General features: G+C 30.8%; 1 long non-coding RNA gene across 1 annotated transcript; it reads left to right on the top strand.

The window, feature by feature from the left end:
- Positions 1 to 1,505: 1,505 nt before the first annotated feature.
- Positions 1,506 to 12,485, top strand: LOC107438612 (uncharacterized). Its single transcript, XR_001583399.3, has 4 exons — positions 1,506 to 2,106; positions 6,571 to 6,588; positions 8,359 to 8,373; positions 12,459 to 12,485. It is a non-coding gene; the product is annotated as an uncharacterized lncRNA (long non-coding RNA).
- Positions 12,486 to 22,459: the final 9,974 nt, after the last annotated feature.

Below are 22,459 nucleotides of genomic sequence, written 5' to 3'. Positions count from 1 at the left end.
TGGCACAGAATTTTAATTCAGGGAAATATTGCTAAAATGTGGACACCACTGAGAAATATATTCGATAAAGAGAGAGGCTCGCTTATGAAAAAGACATTCTAGCTCAGAAATTAATTGCTGAAAGTTATTTCGTTAAAGTATTATTATACTTAAATAAATATAAGCTTTTTAAATGGGAAATTATGTTGATACTTATTTTAACTTTATGAAAACATAAAGAAAAATATTCTAACATGTAGGAAAATACGCAGAATTATCATTGCTGCGCTTCCGCAAATCTTATTTCGCACTCAATCAGATGTATGAGTTAAAGCCCTTAAATGGGCTGTAAACTCAGGTAACGAATTTTTATAGGATATGGGATTTCAATGATTGCGTATTTTCTTTTCAAGAACCCAGCAAGTTTGGATTTATGTTAATTAAACCTAAGTCTTTACTGTTTGCCTATAAAATATTTGTATATATTGGTGTTTAACACGTTCACTCCGGGAAAAGTGAAAATACTGGTAGAAGAACTATTTCAATATATTCGGGAGGAGTTAATCTACTCTCAACAATAACAATTCACTGTAAGGAAATTTAATACGGCGAAGAAACAATTCAATATAAAATTTGCATCCGTTAAAAACAATTGGTAGTTATGGATTATTATTATTCCCGAAAAAAAACTAAAAAATGAAATTTATTTGTTACCAGTTTTTACTCCAGTGCGCTGCCAAGATGAGACAATCTAGCGTGACCCACCGGTGGATCACCCCGGCGTGAACGTGCTAAAGGTACTTTGAATAAGATTTATTAACTGAATGAAACTATTTTTCTACATTTTTAAATATAAAAAAGTTAACTTTTTCTTAATAAATTATTATTTTATTTCGACAACTTGATATTTTCTTTTCAGCAAGTTCCGAGTTATGTTGATGATAAAAAGGATTTTATTGCATACGTTTTAAATATTTGCATATAATGGTGTGAAAAAAATATTGAATAAATTTTTTTAAAATTGGAATAAAACTAATTTGCTACCCTTTTAACTATAAATAGTTAGCTTTACTTGATAAATTATTAATACATTTCAACGACTTTGTATTTTCCTTTCATTGATGATTTCTTTGACTTTGTTATGGATAACAAAGTCTTTACTGTATCATTTTAGATTTTTGCATGTAATGATTCAAAAAATTATTTAATCGAATTTATTATCTTAATGAAACTATATTGCTACCGTTTTAAATATAAAAAATTATTTTTATGTAATAAATTATTATTAATTAATAACGTTGTCACACCTTCATCCAAGTACCCTTGCAAGTTAGGGACTACGTTAACAATAACAGAATCATTTCTGTATACGTATTAAATAATATTGAAACCAATTAACATACATGCCAACTCTAACCGGATTTTCCGGAAGATTTTATTTTCATATTTAAAGAGGTAGTAAATATATACTATTTCTTCTTTTATAAACATAATTTTTAAATGTTGATCACCACTATTCTTACAAAAACTAAGCACATATATTAATATGCGTTACTATCATGGTTGTCAACTTAAGTTTTCTCAAATACAACGAATTTGTTTGCTCAAAATTGAAGTTTTAATTTCATTTTAGTACCACTGGGAAAAATGATAATGGAAGAGATTAAAAGTTGGCAGGTATGAATTTAATAATTTAAGAATGATACTATTTTGATACCTTTTTAAATATAAAAAAAAATTCTCCCAGAAAATCTAAAAAAGCAACAGCTAAGTAAATATTACAGTTTGAAGTTCAAATACGCAGATTTTTCTAAGCATGTTCCGAGGTTGTCTCTCGCCTGGCGAATTCGGAAAGTCACGATTTTCAACTTTTACGTAGCTTGTTCATACAATTCACACTATCTATGAGAATTATTAATACATAATCTTCTTAGTTTTTTTCGGAAGATTTACACTTACAGCTTTAACACTCTAAGTGAAAATCACGTATGATTGAATGATGAAGACTAAGAAAAAATTTTCTTCTTAAAATAAAGAATTTTTCATCCCAGTTTTTTAAAGGAAAACACTCCAGCTTGACGATGAACAACCGTTTGAGTCTGATCTATATTTGTTGTTACTTTCTAAGTAAGTCTGTACATTGTTTTTATTAATTTATTAGACATTTTAATATTTTAACGGGCGTGATACATAGAAAAAAAAATCAAAAATTACTTCATTCATCAAAATTACTCATCACGATTACTTTATTTGCTGTAAACCTAAGAGCATATTAATTTTTCCTTTCAAACCAAGACTTCCCTACATTCTCAGAAAAATCTGTTCTATGTTTAACCGTTATAACATCAAGATAAACAAACTTTCAAACAATGGAATGGTCACTAAAAACGTAAAATTTTACGATTTTCATTGTCACTTCCTGGAACGGATGGCTTAGATTTACGCTTTTCCATTGTCAATTTTTAGGATGGGTCATGTAGATTTACATTTTTCAGTTATTAGTTTCTAGGACCTGCAATGTAGATTAACCTTTCTCCATAATTATTTCCAACTAAGGGCCAAATAGATTTGCATTTTTCATATATTACTCCCTAGAACGGGCGGCGTAGATTTAATTTTTTTAATTATTACTTCCTAGGAAGGGTCATATATATAAATGGACGACGTCGTTTTACATGTTTCAATTGCCACTAAAGACGGGTCATGTCATGTCATGAGAGTTGTGTTTTTTATTGTTTTAGTGACAGTTAAACATTAAAAAATTGCAAAAAGAAACAGATCAAGTAGATAAAATTAAAAAGTTTTACCAAGAAACCCATTAAATATTTTAAGGTTGTTGTAAGCTTAAACGATAACTGTAAGCTTATGCTGTAAGCTTAAACGTCAAGCGCTATATGTCTTAGCGCTAAGTAAGAAATATATAGTGAAAGAATTTAAATCTTTGTGAAAGAATATAGAATGTGTCGTTTAAGAGAATTGATGCTTGAATGGATTCGAATACTTATAAACCAAATGGCATGTTAAAATTGAGCTACGTTTCTCTACGTAAGTTTAGAATGTGAATTAACGTGAAGTTAATGAATTACAGCACCGTATCTCGCATCGAATTTATTGAAATATAATTCTTTCTTTTCTTCGTCTTTAACTTAACTTAGAATAATTATTTGTTTATGTATTTTATTGCGGAGATACCAACTGCTCCAGTCACGCCAAAATGATTAATAAAACGGTAAACTACAAAGTAAATTTAGCAAACATTTGATTATTTTTGCTTGCTTTTTAAGTGGAATAGTAATACATAATTATTATAAAGTGGTGAATAATATAAGCGTACGAATTATTTAGAAATAGTGGTGGATAAAAATCTACAAAATTGAATTTATTAAACCAACAATCACAATTGATAAACTACCACTTTAAAATATATATTTTCTATCCGGAGCAAGTTGGCATTTCTGTATTGTAACAGTGTCTCCAAATATGTTATTTTATCATGTATCAAGGTATGATTTATCTATATTCATCAATTATGCCTTTCATTTTTCAAAAATCAATTATTGTACATATCAAATCATGTTTTATCTTTATTTTTGATTTAGTCTACAATCAATATTTCTAGTGTTAAGTAAAAAAGTCAATTTGTAATATTGAATTTTTTTATTGTTTTATTATTTCACAAGCAAACGGCTTGATTTTTTATGGCTACCACAATGTATTCGAATGAACTTCAATGTATGTCATAATTTAATGTGTGCTAGTTTAAATATAGAAATTTAATTAGTGAAATATGCATCAATTTATGTTAATATTTATTTATGTCAACTTATGTATATATATGTCAAATTATGTTTATATTTATATATGTCAACTTAGATTCGATGAATCAGATATTCAAATGTTATATTTAGTCAAGCAAAGTGCTTGTTTTTCTATTAGCTACCACATCGACTGATAAATTCAAAATGTTATTACTATAAATTTTCTGTAAATTTCTAGATGTATGGGATAGGGGGCGCTAAGTGGCCCAGGTGCCCAATTTTTGCAAATAAAGTAAAGTATGTAAAGTATTGTAACAGTGATATATTTTTGTTATGTGTATCTGGCAACTTCGATGCATAACTTAAACGATATTATCATTCGACAATATCTAAAATTTTTAAAAGTGTACCGATTTTCTATTTATTATTTTTAATTTTTTTATGCGGTTTTTCAATGATAGTATATAGCAAGAAATGTTACTCCTTATAGAGTTTAAAAAAATATTTTTCGTAACACTAACATTTGACTATTTTTTATCATGTTTAACATTTCATTATTTTTCCGAATGTTAAGTTTTAACATTTTAGTGTTGTTTTGCAGTGATGATTCATAAGAAGGATTTATTGTGGTTTCAAACATTTAAAAGTTTGTGTTTCATAACGCTAATATTTATTTATATTTTATAATACAAATATTTATTTATTATACTAATATTTATTTATTTTTCATAATGCTGAAATTTAACTCTTTTTCCTAATGCTAAGATTTGCTGTAATTTTTAATATCTTACTGTTATTTTACATAATTTAAAATATTTTTTTGACTATACAAACATTTATTATTTTCTATTATGCTAACATTTAATTCTTTTTTTTCACATATTAACACTTAATTATTTTTCGTAATTCTAAGATTTAATATTTCAGGGCCATTTGGATTTAATATTAAGATTTAATATTCAGTGTTATATCTCAGAACAAGAATTTATTTTTATTTTACAGTTAAAAATATTTAAAAAGAAATAAATACTAACATTAAATTATTATGCGTACGAAATTATTATTAAGTAGCCATTAATTATTTCGTAGCCGGAAGAAATTGGAAATCGCGGTTACAAGAAATAAAAGATAATCCTTGCAGACTAGAAAGCATTATGAAAATTAAGATCTAATTTTGAGTTCGTAATGGGTAGTTTTAGTATTAAAATGAGAGAAGAAAATTAATATGCTGTTTAAAATTAATAGATTACCACTGTGCAGAGGGTACATGCATTGGGTTTATAACCCAATATATATTTATTTATAAACCCATGATCTTTAACGTAGTTCATTCTGGTAATTGGAATGCAGGAGTATAAGGAATTTAACATTACTAACTTACTTTACTTTATTAATAAAAAATTGGGCACCTGGGCCGCGCAGCTGCCCCTATCCCATACATCTAGAAATTTGCATAAGTTTAAAGTGATAACATTTTGAATTTAGCAGTCGATGTGGTTGCTAATACAAAATTACAAGCACTTTGCTTGGGTAAATAAACATTTGAATATCGAAACTAAATTTACACATATAAATATAAGCATATAAATATAAACATAATTTGAAATACATTTGCATAGGTTGACATAGATAAATATAGTAGATATAACATTTGAATATCGAATCTAAAGTGACACATATTGACATATATAAATATAAACATAATTTGAAATAACATTACTAACTTTATAAGACGGCAATATTTATATATGAATAATTTTCTTAATTATAGCGGTAATAAAATTGTTCTTCACCTTATCATTTATAATCTTAAATTAGGTTTTATTTTCAAAAACTAAATTCACTATCTGAAGCAGGGGTGAAAGCGAGACGGAAAAGAAGAAAGGCTGGTAGTAAAACCATTTCAGTTATGGCTAGTTTTGGGGAGGAATTTACTTATTCTTTTTTTAAATGTTTCAACAATATCTACTTTATCTTGGAAAAGAAGCAGTTTTATATATATGTCAGAATTATAAAAGAAATCTTGATAGTTACAGATATTTCATTTTTTTCGAAAACAATGCTGGAATGAAATGCTTTACGTACCAGGTTTTTCTCTTTTCCGTCTTGCTATATAAGGGCTTTCACCCATGGTCTGAAGCTGAACCCATGCCAATAGTCACAACTACTATCATAAAGACCAGATGAAGAAGTGAGATGCCCGCTCCGCGGGCAGGTACTTCGCTCCAATTTCTATCAAGTCAAGTCAAGGTCTGAAGCTGAATCTATTGTATGAATTTGTTCTTGGTGTTTAAACATAAGCTGAAAGTGAATGAGTGAAGCCGAATTATGGTTTTCGTTTAAATTCACACTAAGAAAAATTGTTATCAACTTTGATAATCGCTATTAGGGAAACATAATTCTTTATTAACGATTTAGTTAGTTTATTTTGGTTTGAAAAGGGCGTCGTGGAACGCAAAGTGGATAACTTAAAAATGCATGTGTTTATCATAGTTTATTCAATACATGGTTATTTGATAAATTATGTGTTCTTTATCCAAAAAAAAAATTGGTATTTCTTTTTCGTTAGCATTTTACTTTAAATAATATAGTACAAGCAACCAAATTATTAAGTAAATAATGGATTATTTAGTGGATTTAAATATAACTACAAGTTTAAAAAATGTTAAAGAAAACAGTTTAAAATAAAACCTGTTTGACACTTTCACAGAACCTTATCTTCCCCGAAGTACTATTTTGGAACAGCTGATCTATAGTCTTTATGTAGATAAAATATACCCAGTAAAAAATTGAGCTATGTTTTAATAATATTTTATATCAAATTTTATTTCAGTTGGCATTGTTATGTGCGGTAAGTACTGTTTCAAATTCTCTTGAATATTTTAATGAATTCTTAAGAGATACTTATAAACTGATATCAAGATTATTTTTATTCAAACTCATAATTCTCTTTTATAATAATCGTCGCAGCATCTTTTAAAAAATAAAAGACTATCCGAAGACTAGTATAGTTTCTCTTTGTTTATCTCTCAAAGAAACGATAAATCTTCATTTTTTTGCGGGATTTTTATACAAGTGATTAGTTTATACAGTGATTAGTTCTAAGATTGCAAACAATATTATTTCTAAAATAAACAGAAATCTGAAACCTAAATGTTTGTTAGCTTTAAATTAAATTGAAATAATTTAAATCAATTGCTTCTTAGTAAAAACTAAATTGGCTACCACTTTTTATTTTATGTTTTTGATATGACGCTGCACACTTTCGTTTATACCTTTTCGGTCTAGCTATTTCTAATTAAGTTATATTAAAAAACTTTTGCAATTAAAATACCATATGATTTAGATTCTTCGATAGAATTGAATTTTCCGCCATTTTTTTCCCTCTTTGATGGTAAGTATGTTTATCACCACCCATTACATGTCCTAAAATGAATTTTATAAATTCTACAAACTATAAAATGAATTATTCATTTTTTTATACTTTTCCTAAAACTAGAACATGGTCATCATTTTTGTGAAGAAGTACTTCATCAGAGCAGAAGTTAATAACAAAAGGCATCCTAAATTAAAAGTGGTAGAATAGTTTATCCTGATCATTTAAAGGGCAGTGTTCATATCGCCTACGTCACTTTGTGAACAAGATCACTTCAGCGACAGCTCACAGTCTGGGATAGCTTGGTAGGTAGGCTGTTGGCTCATGTCCAAGAAGTAGCGGGTTCGACCCCTGCTGACCGAAGACTCCCCATAAAATAAATGGTGGCTGGTGCACGTTAAATCTGTCTGTTCACCGAATCCACCATGTTCCCATAACAAGTCATACCTCTGGGGGTACTGAATTAGAGATAGATCGTTCTTTGGTTCATGTCATAATTCCGATTTGCAAATGAATATATGAATGTATAAATGAGTTCGCCCAATAAAAGGGTTTTGAGGCGTGTGTTGCTGAAGTCTTATTCTTGGCCATTGAAGAGCCAATGAAAAACAAGAAACACGCCATTTGCCTTACATTCGCTTGGTTTCTCCAAGCAGGCTTGTAGATATTGGCAAGTAGCATTAGAAACAACAACACCGACACGATCACTGTGCCAACACTTCCCACATCGTCGACAATTCATTTCTCCGACACAATCTTTTCGCTGACATGATCAATTCAGTTGTGGTTTTCTTTGAATTTTGATTTTTTATTTCAATTTTCTTTAATTAGTTACTTAATTTTTCTTAAAAACATTTTTTTGATTTTTTAAAAATATTTATTTTTATTATTTTGCGGTAGTTATGAAAATGGTCCGAAATAACTTATTTACACAAAATGTGCTGACATTTTGAAAAGCAACTATTAAGTATAAGCACTGTAGAGATTAATTAAATTTGAAATGGAGTGCATGTCAATTTTATTTTTGAATCTCTAAGTAATGCTTTTTTTAGAAAAAAATAATAATGACACAGAATTAAAAACTAAAATTTCTTTTCTATAAAAAAATAATGAAATGTAAGGCTATATTGTTATTGTTAATTAGTTAAAAATAATTTTATTTTGTGCTCTAAGAGCACAAAATAAAATGATTTTTCATGGAAAAGATATGTACGTATTATAATCTTATTTCCTTTTCTTAAGTAGGACCTCTTGGTTCTAGTATGTATATTTTTTTTTTGTGTTTATTTTTTTTTTAAGTTGTGTGACGATTACAAATTTTAATGATCGTGAACGTTTTCAAAACATTTGAAAGGTTATTGAAAAAAATGATAGATTTACTTATTACTGGTTACTTTAAAATAACTAATTAACCTTTTGGATCCAATTTATTTAAAATCACAAATAAGAGGAAACAATCAAATTAAAGACCTGGTTGTAAGTTTTTGATTAAGAATTTTTTTGTTAAATAGTTACCAAGAGTAACTGACACCTTCACTAAATGAGTTAAATTCACAATTCAATTTTAGAGCTACAATAGTATTCAAGAAGTATTGTTTGCGCCTATATATCATACCTGCCAGCTCTTCCGGATTTTCCGGAAGATTTTATTTTTATATTTAAAGTGGTAGTAAATATATACTATTTTTTCTTTTATAAACTTAATTTTTAAATGATTTTGATCAGCACTATTCTTCCAAAAATTAAGCACATACATTAATATGCGGTACTATCATGGTTGTCAACTTAAGTTTTTACAAATGCAACGTATTTGTTTGCTTAAAATTGAAGTTTTAATACCACTGAGAAAAATGATAATGGAAGGGATTAAAAGTTGGCAGGTATGATATATGTATATATTTCCTTTAAAAATTTTTTTATTGGAAACGATTATTATAATTAAAACGATTTATTTCATATTTGCTACCACTTTAACAAAAATTTCAATTTCCAGACCATGAGAACCTAGGCTGAGAGAGAGAACGACGACTTCGTATACTAAGCTTAACGGCACTACCAATTCCTCTAAGGGCACTATAATTTCTCTAGATGATTATCTAAGTATCGACCCCGAAGGGGCCTTAACCAACACGGTTTTTTATAGGTAGTCCGATCAGACCACTGTGCAGGATATCCACTTTCCGAACGAGTCAGTTAATACAAAATTTAGTTGAAACAAGAAAGTGGTAGCAAATATATGACTAAAATTTTTTTTATTTATGAATATTATTGGTTTGCCTTATTCACTTGTCAACCACTACAGATTCAAATATATATGATAAATTTCTCTCACTTACTTTTATTAAAGGTTTTGGGTTCATGCGCACAACTGGTTCACTTTTTAAGCAGTCTGCGCGGACTACTTATAAGAGACCGTGTGGAGTCTATTTAATGTAGGAGGTGATGCCGTAACTAACTCATTCATCCGAGTGGGAAAATTTTTGAAGTTCGCAGCATGACTCCAAGAGATGAGAAGAGAGATGTTTGAAAACTTGAATTAGTGAATGTAAAAGTTCTAAGTGAGATGGAGAAACAGGGGTCTTTCCCTGTAGGATAGTTTGAAGAAGGGTAAAAACTTCTTCTTTCTGTAAAGTTCTTTCACTATAGAAACAAGTCGATGAGCTGATATGATTCCGTAGTAGGAGCCTTGAGATAGCGTGAAGATTTTCTGCTCGGCTCTATTTCTAAAGAAATTTGATCTAGATTGAAGTTGAATGGAAATACATGAATAGAACTTTGTAGTTTCTCTCGGAAGTAGCTGGGGTAGCAGGAGTGGGAGGGGGGGGCTTCGCTGTTCTTATCCTCTGATGATGATGAAGGTTCTAAGTCCAAAAGGAAAGCAGATGGAGTAGACTTTTTCTTCTTCTTTTCAGGTCTGTTTGAATCTGCATTTAGCTTAGTTGCAATTTCCGAGACTTCGATCGGTAAGGCTATCTGCTCAATCTCAGTTGTTTCAGGCTCTGAGGTAGGAGTCTCTTCGATCTGGAGTGTCGACTGCTCGGGAACATCTGTATCAGAGGCCGAATGAGTCTCTTCAGTAAACATGGGAGCAGCTTTTGCCTCAGGCACTGGGTTGTAATAATTAAGGCCTCTCCGCGCCTTCTGGAAATTGGAAGTCTTTAAACTTGAAACAATTATCTTTATTTAAATAAACTGGGCGCGAAGCGGTTCCTATCCTATTCATCATTAAATTACATACAGTAAGGTGAAATACATTGATTTGGGAAACATTGGGGTAGCCATAAAAAAATCAAGCCGTTTGCTTGTGAAATAATAAAACAACGAAAAAGTTCTAAATAGCAAATTGACGTTTTTACATTACACTAAAAATATTGATTGTAGACTTAAAACGATAAATCATGATTTGATATGTACAATAATTGATTTTTGAAAAATGAGAGACATAATTGACGTAAAACAATTATCTTGCAGGGTTGCCAACTATTAATCTTTCTGTAAAAATTTATTCTAGTGGTACCTAAGTTTGAGTTTTAATGTATAATTTATTATTCCTTTGAACTAATTTTTCTCACCACTGCATGTAAATCATTTAACAGTCCATATGAAACGCCTCTGTTCAAGCTCTCTCGGTTCCTCCCTGACCGAGCGGTATCACCCACCGAATGCAGTGCAAAGCGTGGAGGTAGCGGGTTCAAATCCCGCTGTTACCCTGGATATAGCTTGGTGCTATCCTTCTCTGTACTGTGCTATCTGTCTTTCTATTTAACAAAGGTTTATAAGCCTAAATTGATAGCACAAGCCTGAAAATGTTTGTTATTCAAATAAATTAATCCACCTCTCTCGTGCTGAAATTTTTAAAATGTTGACAAAATCACCAAAACAGCTTTGGTTTTTAAATGTCTACCACTCTATTAATTATTTTGCAGAACGCATAGTAGTTGGCAGGTCTCATAGCTACCACACTGACTGCTGACCACAAAGAACTCATACAATGCTGAATAATTCACGATGAAGAGGATAGGGGACGGTACGAGGCCCAACTAGCATAACAAGTTCTTGTCATGGCGATGAATAAAGTCGGAAATTGAAACATTAATATCTAAGATACTTTTTAGAAGCAGGTTTATTTAATCCGATGCAGGGTAGTTTTTATCCTCTTAATGTTATGTTAAAATGTGGTTGGGATAGAGATCAATTTATAAAAATATACTCATTAAGCATATTATCTAAAATTTATTTGATTTTCAAAACGATTCTTTTGATAGAAAGATGCAGAGATGCCAACTGCTCCGGACACGTCAAAATAATTAAAATAGGGGCAAATAACTACTATGTACATTTCGCAAATATTTGACTAATCTTGCTTGCTTTTTAAAAGGTATAGCATGACATAGGTACTGTAAAGTGGTGAATTATATAAGCCTACGAATTATTTAGAAATAGTGGTGGATAAAAATATTCTAAATTGAATTTATTAAACCAAAAATCACAATTCATAAACTACCACTTTAAAATATATATTTGCTGTCCGGAGCAAATTGGCATCTCTGAAGATGGATGGGTGTTTCAAAATTTTACATATTGCAAAAAAAAAAAAAAAAAAAAAAAAAAAAAAAAAAAAAAAAAAAANAAAAAAAAAAAAAAAATAGCCTAACATTTGAGCTTATGAATAAACGAATGTTTATTAGTACAAATTAGTACTAATGTGTGTTTATTAGTACAAATTAATTCTATGAGAAATATTCATACGAACGAATGCATATCGCGTAAAAGAAAATAGATCCCCAGTGCTTTGCCTCTCTTCTTTACCCCATGCAAACCTTTACTGTTACCCTCATTTGCCATACAAGGATGCCGTGTGCTCCTAAAAATTGAAGATGTGATATGATCTTAATTCATTTTTATTTATCTAATCTATTTAATTATTTAATCATATCCACGACCTCGACTTATATTGCAAATTACATATATTTTTTAGATTATGTTTTTGTTTTAAATATTAATAATTTGAAATGCAATTCCTAATAGTACTTATGATTGGTTGATATTAAATAAATAAAAATGAACTCAGTTTCCATCATTCTTGTCATTTTTAGTCGCCCGTGGCCTTTCTGTAGCCATGTAACCTGACGTAGCCTGCGTTGACCTGAGTTCCAATATAAATATTATAAAACTATACTTTAGTAACTATATTATAAAACTATATTTAATAGATCTAAATCTGTCGTGGCAAATTATTAATTATAAAAATTACAAATTTTAGAGTGGTGCATGTTAAAAGCGCCTCGGTGATGACGTCAGTTTTATTTAACTTATAACAATATTTTTCTTCTTTGTCTTAACAGATTATGCATACGGCAGCATTCGTAAGTACGCTTATTTTATATTTTTAATTATTGTGATGATTTATGTCTATAATGATCAGGGTAGAGTAAAACCTCTCGGGTTCGACCTCTCATCGTTCCACAGTCATATGGTCGTTGATTGAGTTTGATCGTTCATTATCATTATTGTTATCGAATTTACATTATTTTTTATATGGTTAGCATCATTTTTTGGGGGCAAAAATGCCATTTCTGTTGGCGTCATGAAGAAATAATCTATGAACAAAATTCATCGTCTATAATAATGATCCCAACTGATATAATTGTGTGTAAAAAAAAACAAATTTACCAATTATGAATAATAAAGCTTAATTTAAATAAATAAATGGTTATTTTTTTTGCTTAAGTTTGCATTTAATTTTATATCATAAAAATTGGCTAGTTTTAAAAGAGGAGACATTTTTTTTGTTTGAGATGCTTCTTTTCTCTAAAATAAATTTTTTCTCTAATTTTACTTTCAACTCTAAAAGTAAATCATTGATGGCATCGTCTTTAATTTACTTTGACTGCAACATGAGGTTGTATCAGCAAAAAGAACTCTCTAAATACGAGCTCACACAAACATTTTGAATATTTTTTAATCTACTCACTTGTTCTGTTGAAATTTTTGTTTCGATATTTTTCCGTGTTTAATTATTTGATCTTTACAGCATTCAATGCATATGCAGAGATGCCAACTTGCTCCGGACAGCAAAAATATTTTTTAAAGTGGTAGTTTATCAATTGTGATCCTTGGTTTAATAAATTCAATTTAGTAGGTTTTTATCCACCACTATTTCTAAATAATTCGTAGGCTTATATAATTCATCACTTTTAGTACTCAGTCACGCTTATACTTATTAAAACGCAAGCAAAAATAGTCAAATGTTTGCAAACTTTACTTTGTAGTTATTTACCGCTTTTTGAATCATTTTGGCGTGTCCGGAGCAGTTGGCATCTCTGCATATGTTCGTTCGTTCGCCAGGGAGAGGTTTTAATGGTCTCTCCTAAAGGTTTTACACAAACACAAAGTCAATAGAAAAAATTCCGTGCCTTCTAAAAGTGATCGTTATATATTTTAACAGGTGCAGTTGATAGAACTATATCTGCATCTTCTGTTCTTAAGAGCTGGGCATCTGAGGCAGAGTTGACCTTTTCCCATCCATCTTGTATTAGCCCTTAAAGGGACATACACAGTTCTGTTGTTGTATTGGTTCAGATGAACCTGAAATGAAAATAGTGAAAAAAACATCATGGGAGATGGTCTGGTCTGTTTGGTCTAGCTGGACTCCTGAGGCCAATAATGGCCCTTTTCCCATTTCCCATTCATTTGCTTATGTAATGAGAACATAAGCAAAAACAATAGACAGATTACNAGTAATGGTGAGTTAAATAAATCAAAAAATTATAACTCCGCCCACAAATAAACTGCTAAAGAAATACTTTGATTACCAGTTTTATCTTCTTATCCTGATTGATACGGTTTTTTGCTGTCACGTATTTGTGACAGTCGGCGCGAAAGGGTTAGAGGCGCCTCGGAGAGGACATTGGAGTGCAAAGTGTTAAAATATAGCATCAGATTTCGCTGGTAGATACTTTGGAAGTATTGAACTTAAAAATTGTTAAAATAAATAAACCTTATTTACTTAGTTGAGCAAGAAATTTTCAAATTTTTTAAGGACCTTACGAGCCTTGTATTTTCAATTTTGTGTACCCATTCAACAAAAAAAAAGGTTTTACTGCTCTAATTATCATTGTAATAATTCTTTTGCTGTTTTTATTAATTTTAATGTTCCTTGAGAAATTAAACAAAATTTAATAGAATGTTCGTAAGAGAGAGGTTTCTGATAAGGAAATAAATTCTGATATTTATCGCTGTGTAAAGATTTCAGTTTTATTTAACTTATTTCAATATTTTTCTTCTTCGTCTTAACAGGAAATTCACAAGGCAAGTATGCTTAAAATATTTTTTAAAATATTGTGATGATTTATGTATGTAATGATCAAAGTACAGAAAAACCTCTCGGGTGCGACCACTTTGCGTTCCACACTAAAATGGTCGTTGATGGAGGTTGTTCGTTCTTTAAGATTCCATTGACTAAAATATTGTTATCGAAGGTACATGATTTTTACATGGTTAGTCAGTGCCATTTTCTTGGGGCGGATATTCCACTACTGTCTGCGTCATGAGAAGATGGATCTACGAATAAAATTTAGCGACTAAAAAAATGATCCCAACTGATATAATTATGTAAACTGGAAACAAAGAGCTACACTCTAAAAACTGTACCTCTTAAATAAAAGGCACAAGCTAAATGTACCCTTTATTTTCTCGCGTTAGAGGCACATAACTAATGTGCCTTTAAAAATGAGAGGCACCACAAGAAATGAAAGGCACCAAAGCAAACGCGAGTCAATGCGCGGTACGAAAGGATTTTACCGGTTCCCTGTGCCTCTCAAATGGGCTTCCCTTTTTTTTCTTCGGTACGATGTAACGGAGAAGAAGCGCATGCGCACATCAATGAAATATTTTATGACGAAATACAAATAATAAAAGCAGACGATAAAATTAGAACACCAGAAAGTTGTTGATTTTTTAGAATTAGTTTTGTGTGGAATTTGAGTTTTCATATTACCCGTTACGGGTTTATCTAGTTTGTTTTATGATATTTTATCTATCCCGTTACGGGTGAGTTTTCATATATCCCGCTACGGGCACTTTTTCTAGTTTCCTTTATAAGATTTAACTATCCCGTTACGGGTACTTTATATTTGTTATTGTATTTGTTGTGGTGTGAAATAAATGTTTTTATAAAAAAACTGAACAGTTCTTTAATATAGCTTGATACGCTACAGCTATGTATTAATTGGTGGCAGCGGTGGGATCCGTTCCAGAAATGTTTTATTAAGTTTTTGAAAGAATTGGTGACAAATATTATTGTTATTAAGGATTTCCTACTTTAGAAAAAATTAGTGAATGAGATGTTTAAAATTGATGCCAAGAAGTGTGGAATTCGACGGTACTTCGAACTCTTTGAACAGAAAGCGAAGAGATTTAGTGTGAATTTCGATCTTTGGTTTTCGTGTGCTTTACAGCTTATTCCTGCTGAAAGGTCAGAAATTTATGATGATAATTATTATTACTTTAAAGAAAATCTCATTGCCAATTTTCAGTATGATCCACAAGCTATTCCGTGTAATAACGATCGCCAGAAAGAACATTTTAATGAGAAATGGAATTCGCCAAGTATTGTGAAGAAATTTAGATCTGAACGTGAATGTTTCTATTGTGGTGAAATAGGACATTTTAAGAAATACTGTAGACATCGAAATTCGGATTATAGAAAAGAGAATTATATCCGATTGTTGTAATCAAGTTTAAGCACGAAAGTAATTTTTATTTTAATAATATTTATAAAACAAATGCATGTTTAATGATTGGGGCAAAAATGCAGAATTTCACGTTTTTTAAAATACAATAAAAAAAAAAAAATTCTGAAACAAGCTTTCCAAAAAAATTGCAGAAGGCTTTTCATATATTCTGAGCTCAAATAAAATCATCGATTAAATAATATTAAGTACAGTTAGTTCTAAAAAAATTGAAAGCTAATGTTCCCAAAATGGGAATGATGGCGCCTAACGGGTTAATATGTTTCGCCAAAATCTGGATTTTAAAAAAATTCATTTCAATGGAAAGAAATCTTTTATTTTACACTTGTTAAGTCATTTGTTTAAGCATATTTCATGTTATAAAATATCCAAGTTGTCAAAATCTACATCTATCATTTTAAAATATTCTATGTTTTTCCAAATTTGTGCAACTGTATACATCATATTGCAACTGTTACTAAATTATGTAAAATTGTTCTTTATGTGTGAAAATAAAAGATATTAGATTTCATGATATTTAGTGTTTAATTTTTGATCCTTATAAAACTATTTTATGAAATCTCTAAATATTTAAAAAATATCTAAATTTATAATAAATTTCCATTTTGAGGATGCTTTTTGGAAAAGAAAAAAAATCCATGAATTATATTGACTTGGCTTAACAGAAATAAATATTATCTTTTTGTACCTATATCTGATTAGAAAAGCATCATTGTAGTTGTTGAAGTATCATTAAACGCTACATAATTAAAGAAATGGTATAAATTTACATATTTTATAATTGTCTATGAAAAAGCCTTAGATGGAATCCCTTGAAATGATCACTTTCAAGTGGCCAATATTCAAAGAATTGAGAAATATTTTTCATTAAGAATTATTATAATTAATATCTTGGTAATAGTGTAAACCAAACAGAAAGTCCCTTTTTATATAAAGTGCTAGCAAATTACAAATAGGTAAAAAAAAATGTGTTCAAATCTGGTAAATAACAGGTTTTGGTACCACTAAATGCTTGTTTCAATGAGCGGTACATAAAAGCAAAATCTAAGGTACAATGTACCTTCCAAGTTAAGAGGTACATCTGATTTTGCCTCTGAAATCAGAGGTACATTGTGCCTTTCATTTTTAAAGGTACGTTGTGCCCTTAAAATTCAGAGGCACAAACGATCCAAATGTGCCTCTGAAATCAGAGGTACATTGTGCCTTTCATTTTTAAAGGCACGTTGTGCCCTTAAAATTCAGAGGCACAAACGATCCAAATGTGCCTCTGAAATCAAAGGTACATTGTGCCTTCCATTTTTAAAGGTACGTTGTGCCCTTAAAATTCAGAGGCACAAATGATTCAAATGTGCCTCTGAAATCAGAGGTACAGTTTTTAGAGTGTAGAGACAGGCGACTACGGAGGAAAATTGTTAGTGAGGCCATGGTCCAACATGAACTGTAATACCAGGGAGTTAGTTAGTTAGACATAATTATGTGCAAAAACAAATTCACTAGTTATGAATGATTAGCTTTAACCCCTTGGAGACGGATGATTCTGGAAAGCATTTGTAAAAAATCAGAATCAAATTGTAATTAAGTAAAAAACGGTAACTTAAATGTAGTCGTTTCTAATTTGACAGACTTACTTTGCTTTTACTTTAATTATTGTTAGTTTAATCATATATATAATCAATGTTGATTCAAAGTATAACTAAATAGTTTTATTTTGAACAAAGTAATGGTGAATTAAATAAATCAAACAATTATAACTCCGCCCACAAATAAACTGCTAAAGAAATACTTTGATTACCAGTTTTGTCTTTTTACCCTGATTGATACGGTTTTATGCTGGCACGTATTTGTGACAGTCGGCGCGAAAGGGTTAAAAGATGTTTGCTCTTTTTAGATGATAATTTTTTCAAAAAAATTTTTTTTTCTTCATATTTTACTTTCAACTCTAAAATTAAATTATTGATTGCATCGTCTTTAGTGCACTTTGAATGCAACATGAGGTTGTATCGTCATGAGCTTAAAGAATTAGAATACTTTTTAATAAGCACATTTGTTTTGTAATTTTTTTTGTTTTGACCTTTACCGCATTTGCTGCAAATGTATGAGAGTTAGCTGAAAGAGGTTTTAATGGACTTCATACTAACACAAAGTCAATGGAAAAAATTAAGCGCCTCCTAAAAGTGATATATTTCAATCGGTACATGAGATGGATCTATAAATGTGTTTGTTAATTATTTACTTATAAAATTATAAATTTTAGACTGGCGAAAGATTCTTCGTTGACGACATTGGAGCTCAAAGTGTTAGAATGAAGTATCAAAAACATTAAATTCCGTGGGTAGATAATTTGAAAATATTGAGTGAATGAGCTTAAAATTGTTAAAACAGACCTTATTTACTTAGTTGTGCAAGAACTTTTTAAAATTTTTAAGGACCTTTCGAACCTAGTATTTTCAATTTTCTACTTAACACGTTCACGCCGGGGTGACCCACCGGTGGGTCACGCTACATTGTCTCATCTTGGCAGCGCACCTGTGTAAAAACTGGTAACAATAAATTTCATTTTCTAGTTTTTTTCCGGGAATAATAAAAATCCATAACTACCAATTGTTTTTAACGAATGCAATTTTTATATTGAATTGCTTCTTCGCCGTGTTAAATTTCCTTACAGTGAATTGTTATTAACTCCTCCCGAGTATTGTCTAATATTGAAATAGTTCTTCTACCAATATTTTCTCTTTTTCCGTACCAGTATTTTCACTTTTACCGGCGTGAATGTGTGATCTCAAAAAATACTTTTTTTTATTTCGTTTATGATCATTGTAATAATATTTTTACTGATTTTTATTAATTTTAATGTTAATTCAGTAATTAACAAAATAGAATGAAAGAAATGTTCGTAATAGAGAGGTTTCAGCTAAGAAAAGAAATTCTGATATTTATCGCTGTGTAAAGAATTTAGTTTTATTTAATTTTTTTCAATATTTTTCTCCTTCGCCTTATTAGATGACCAAGGTAGTGAAAGTAAGTATGCTTATTTTACTTTTTAAAGTATTGTGATGATTTATTATGTCTATAAGAATCAAGGTACAGTAAAATCTTTCGAGAGCGAAAACTTTCCGTTTCTTAGTAAAGTGGTCGTTGATGGAAGTTCGTCGTTCTCAGAGATTACCTCCATTGACTTCATTATTGTTATCGAAGGTACATGATTTTTATTTTGTAAGTCAGTGTTATTTTTTAGGATTGGAAATGTCCCTTCTGTTAGCGTCATGAAAAAACGGATCCATGAACAAAATTTAGATTCTATTAAAATGATCCCAAGTGATAAAATTGTGTGTAAAAAAGAGATTCACCAAAAATGAATGATAAAGCTAATTTAGATAAAAATAAACATAATAGTTATGTTTTTTGTTTAGGTTTGCATTTATTTTTATATCATTCTTAGATTTGAAAGTTAAGAAAATGTTTGTTTGTTTGTTTGAGGTGCTTGTTTTTTTTTCAGAAATTTTTTTTCCTTCTAATTTTACTTTCAACTCTAAAAGTAAATCATTGATGGCATCGTCTTTAGTGCAGTTTGACTCCAACATGAAGTTGTATCTTCAAAAAGAACTCTCTACAATAAGAGCCTCGCTAAAATATTTAGCAATGAGTAGAATACTTTACTCATTTGTTTTGTTGAACTTTTTGTTCTGATAATTTTCCGTGCTTCAATATTTGACCTTTTCCACATTTGGTGCATATGTTTTCCCGTTTGCTGGGAGTAGTTTCAATGGACACTCCTGAAGGTTTTATGCAAACAGAAAGTCAATGGAAAAAATTAAGTGCCTTCCAAACGTGGTTGTTACATATTCTTGTCTTTCCTGGAGGTTTCGCTGTGTCATCAAGGATTAAGGTATCCAACTGGGTGAAAATAGGCAATTACGACTTTTATTTCTATTGTCTGTATTTGATAAAATGAGAGGCAAATTTTCCAATATTTGAAACCATTTTAGTTTTTAAATTTTATAATAAGATTATTTTAATTAGCAATGTGTTCTTGTCATGAAAAAAAAAGACACGCTTTCTGGGGAGAAAAGTATNACCTTTATTTTTTTTTTTTTTTTGGCACAAATTGTTGGGAAGAATTTCATGTCGCGATATGTTAAACAAATTTTAAGTATTTTTGCTGACAATTAATGAAATTAACAAATAAAGTATTAAAGAATATTTAAAAATCGGGAAAAATAAATAAATTGGTATGGATATGTTTAACGTCACAGAATTGCTTTCACTTTGACATAAGATACCACATTAATTTTAAATATTATTGCTTGAATTTTATTTCAAATTAGTGGTAAGTTAACATGTTCACGCCGGGGTGACCCACAGGTGGGTCACGCTAGATTTTCTCATCTTGGCTGCGCACTGGAGTAAAAACTGGTAACAAATAAATTTCGTTTTTCAGTTTTTTTCCGGGAATAATAAAAATTAATGACTACCAATTGTATTTAAAGGATGCAATTTTTATATTGAATTGCTTCTTCAGAGATGCCAACTTGCGGAGACGCTTTTGTTAAATAGCAAATGAAAAGTTAACGAAGGTATAGGACACATTAGGTTTTTGATTGACGTCATGAGTTTGCTGACCCAATGGAGCTTTATCAATCGCAGCTGCTGATCTAGAATATGGCCACTTATCATCACCACGGACGTGGCGGAAAGAGACAAACCGAAACTCCAACACGAAACTCAACGATACAGGAGATACAACGATGGATGGAAATTCCACATGAGGAATGCGGACGTGGCGGAAAGCGTCAAACCGAAAGCCCGAGACGTAATCCTACGACGATTGAACCACCCACAGATCCTATGGAATTAGAGATATATGAGAGAATAATGGAAGCATACGGGAAAATAAACAGTGAAGCAAGCGAACTGAACAGTGAAGCAAGCGAACTGCTTGAAAAAACAAGAAACTATAACCAGCAAATCAAGTCTGAAATGCAGACTACATCAGCGGAAGTCACTGACACAGAAATTCATGAAAGCAGCCGGCTTTTGGAGCAGACAGTGAGTGTGTCATCCGTAGATTCGGAAAGTTCATCCAAAAATATCACCGAGCCCCCCCTCAAAAAACGAAAACGTAAAAAGAGAAAGAAAAACAAAGCTACAAAGCCTGTTGAAAATTTATCCACTACTACAAATATCAGCCCTCCACCACTACTAGATGTCGCCACTTCCTTGCAGCAATCTGACAACGAAGAAAATCCTGACTTGACCCAACCCATGGAGGATTATAATTCAGCTGCGGCTCCACCCACAATTTCAGAAACAGAACCACCAATCATGCATATCAAAGTTCTAGTCCGTGGACTCACAGCATGTACCAATACAGATCATATCTCCCGTGAATTGGCCAAGACAGGCATTATAACAAGCAAAGTGATTCAGTTTAAAAGAAAAGTGGGCGAGGCCTATCGGCTCCTCCCACTCTTTCTCACAATATTGATCAAAACAGAACAAAATAACCAAATCTACTCAGTAACCAATATTTGTGACCTTCCCGTGAAAATTGAAAGATTTCGTGGAGGGAATAGCCCAATACAATGTTATAACTGCCAGAATTTCGGCCACACACAACGAATGTGCAAATCTCAACCAAGATGTCTAAAATGTGCCGCCGACCACCGTTCCTATCAGTGCCATAAGGATAAAACTTCACCACCTAAATGTTGCAACTGCGGAGAAGCACATACTGCAAATTACACAGGTTGCAGCAACCGTCCCCCCAGGAGAGGCCTTCGTGCAACTCCTGATACAATCCCATCAAGAACGATAGGTCAAGCCCATAGACTTGCATCAATTATCAAAGAACTTAAAGAACTCTTAAAAAACCGAGATGTATTTCAACTGCTGCAAACAATTATGAGGGAGACTACTCCGGAATAATTTCACTTTAGGACTAAAACTGAACTCTTCTCTGACTTTAAATATGCATCTCTATAAATTACAATTTAATAATCTTGAATGCTTCACACTAGATTACGCCACTAAGGCTTCGCAAAATTTGTAATTTCTTCCTGATTCTGATTACCGATTTTGTATATTCTTTGCTATCATCAACTCTGATTCCTGGCTCTGTAAATATTTATGCTTTCATCAATTTGTCTCCCGATTTTATATATACTTACGTTATCATCAACATTAAACACTCAATTTCAAATTTCTACTGATCATCAATGTAAATATCACAGATTAAGTTTGTATATCATGTTTTCATATCTAATCATGGCTATTTTCAATTTTCTTTGCAATTCATGTAAACCTTCGATCTAGTTGTACTTTCTAGTCATGGCAATATTATTATGTAACCATACTATCATATAACTCAAAATGACTATATACACTGTATTATTTTCATGATGGATGCGTTAGAGGCCGCTGCGCGGCCTAGGCACCCAATTTATTTTAAATAAAGTAAGTAAGTAAGATGCCAACTTGCTCCGGACAGCAAATATATATTTTAGAGTGGTAGTTTATTAATTCTGATTATTGGTTTAATAAATTCAATTAAATACATTTTTATCCACCACTATTTCTAAATAATTCGTAGGCTT

This window comes from Parasteatoda tepidariorum, chromosome 9 (assembly GCF_043381705.1).
Source record: "Parasteatoda tepidariorum isolate YZ-2023 chromosome 9, CAS_Ptep_4.0, whole genome shotgun sequence".
Taxonomy (NCBI): Eukaryota; Metazoa; Arthropoda; class Arachnida; order Araneae; family Theridiidae; genus Parasteatoda; species Parasteatoda tepidariorum.
The sequence above is the reverse complement of the archived record's forward strand: the minus strand, read 5'-3'. Positions and strand labels throughout refer to the sequence as shown.